Source organism: Arachis ipaensis, chromosome B6 (assembly GCF_059453495.1).
Source record: "Arachis ipaensis isolate K30076 ecotype BB chromosome B6, ASM5945349v1, whole genome shotgun sequence".
NCBI classification, from domain to species: domain Eukaryota; kingdom Viridiplantae; phylum Streptophyta; class Magnoliopsida; order Fabales; family Fabaceae; genus Arachis; species Arachis ipaensis.
In genome coordinates this window covers 60856540-60859126 of record NC_142441.1, presented here as the reverse complement: position 1 = coordinate 60859126, position 2587 = coordinate 60856540, and positions in this window count along the sequence as shown.

Genomic DNA, 2587 nt, shown 5'->3' with positions numbered 1-2587 from the left:
ATAAGGGGATATCTAAAAAATTCCCTAAATGCAAAATAAAAATCAATGCACATGGGACAAAATTAAATTTAATGCATGAGCTTGTAATACAAAGTGGGAAAATTTGGGTAAATAGGTAAAGGAACTTTAAAATTATATAAAGTATGTATGTTAGGTGAGATCTTAGACTAATCAAGGATTTACTTATTAGCTCACTTAGCCTTATACATATACCCTTACCTTTACCTTGGCCCTATTACAACCTTGAAAAAGACCTCATGAATTTTGTGTGTCTGTATTCCATATTTGTTGATTGGTTAGATGAAGAACAAAGTTTTAGAAAGCAAGGATAGAAAAAGTATAGAGTGAATAACCCAATAAACACTGAGTGACTAGAGAGTAAACACAAAATCCAGTGAGGGTTCAATAGCTCATCACCATATATCTCTGCTTAATTGTTAATTATCTTGCAAGTTTGTGAAATACTTTTACCCATCTCAATTGTAAAAGTGCTTTAACATTATCTAGGGTTTGGCTACGCATATATGATTCCTTGAGGATATGAAATAATTTAACTACATGTAAGCTTTATATATAAGTGAATAATAACTAAAATTGCATAACTCATTTAGATAGTTTGAATTTAGAATAGAATGCATTGCATAAGATTCCCCCATTCTAACTTTACCCTTTCTCTTGGATTTAGCATGAGGACATGCTATTGTTTAAGTGTGAGGAGGTTGATAAACCCATATTTTATGATGTATTTTGTGCTTAAAAGTGATTTATTCAATCTTTCACCCACTTATTCATGTAAATTGCATGGTTTTACTTTTCCTTCCTTATTATGTGATATATGTGAAAAACATGTTTCCTATGCTTTAAAAATATTAATTTTGATTACCCTTTATCATCATTCGATGCCGTGATTTGTGTGTTAAGTATTTTCAGATCTCCTAAGGGGGGAATGGCTTAGAGGACAGAAAGGAAACATACAAAAATGGAAGGAAAGCACAAAAATGGAGTTTTGAAGAAAAGGGCAGCGACGCGAACGCATGGACGACGCGGCCGCGTGCCCAGCACGAAAAGGCACTGACGCGAATGCGTGACTAACGCAGACGCGTGCCTTGAGCAGAACGTAAATGACGCGTACGCGTGACAAGGAAAACTCCCAGGTGACGCGACCGCGTTACCTACGCGGACGCGTGACAGAGACCACGTGCAGAAATTGCAGAAAACGCCCCCAGCGATTTCTGGACCCTTTTTCGGCCCAATTCTGAATCCAGAAACATGGAATATAAGCCAGAGAATGGAGGAATCAGAAAAGATATCATAGATTCACTTTTGATATTTTAGATGTACTTTTTAGAGAGAGAGGTTCTCTCCTCTCTCTTAGGTTTTAGGATTAGGATTCCTCTTAAAGGATTTAGGATTACAACTTCCTCTCAAGTTCAATATTCCTTTTACTTTATATTTCTCTTTTACTTTCAGATACTTTAATGCTTCTATTTGTTAATTACTTATGATTGCCAAATTGGCTTATGAACCATTCATGTTAGGATTTTCTCTTATTAATGCAATTGAGGTATTTCAAATTTATGATTCTTATTTAGCTTTTCATATTCTTGGCTTAAATTGATTAACTGGAGATTCTTGAGTTATCAAACTTATTGTGATTGACGATTGTTATTTTTGCTAATTGAATTGGATTCCACTAACTCTAGTCCTTTGTTAGGAATTGGCTAGGACTTGAGGATCAGACTAATTAGTCCACTTGACTTTCCCTTGCTTTAGTAAAGATTGACTAAGTGGGATTAAAACTCAATTCTCATCACCATCGATAAGGATAACTAGGATAGGACTTCCGAATTTTCATACCTTGCCAAGAGTTCTTTTATATTATTATTATTAATTTATTTTTCTTGTCATTTAAATTACTTGCTTCTTATTTCAAAAATCCCAATTTACAAAACTCATAACCAATAATAAGAACATACCTCCCTGCAGTTCCTTGAGAAGATGACCCAAGATTTGAATACTTCAGTTATCAATTTTAAAGGGGTTTGTTACTTGTGACACCCAAACATTTGTACGAAAGGGTTTTCTGTTGGTTTAGAAGCTATACTTGCAACATGATAATATTTGTGAATTTCTTTACTGACATTAAATATGAGTTTGTCAGGTTTCCCCACACTTGGACCTTGCTCCATGTGCATCTCTTCTACTTCTTCTTGGTGAACTGCAGCTACGGTCTCATCAATGATGTCGCACTGGAAGATGGAATGGTCTTCCAAAGGATGCTTCATAGCTTCATTCAGATTGAAACTCACTGCTCGGCCGTCTATCTCAAAAGAATAAGTTCCTGAGAAGGCATCCAGCTTGAACTTTGAAGTCTTCAGGAATGGCCTTCCAAGCAGGATGGATGACGGTCTTCCTGAGTTATTAGGGGGCATTTCCAAGATATAGAAGTCAATGGGAAATGTGAGCCCCTTAATGCTCACCAGTACGTCCTCAGCAATTCCAACCACTGTAATAATGCTTTTATCTGCTAAAACAAAACGAGTTGCCAACCTTTTTAAGGGAGGGAGCCTCAAAGCATCATATATAG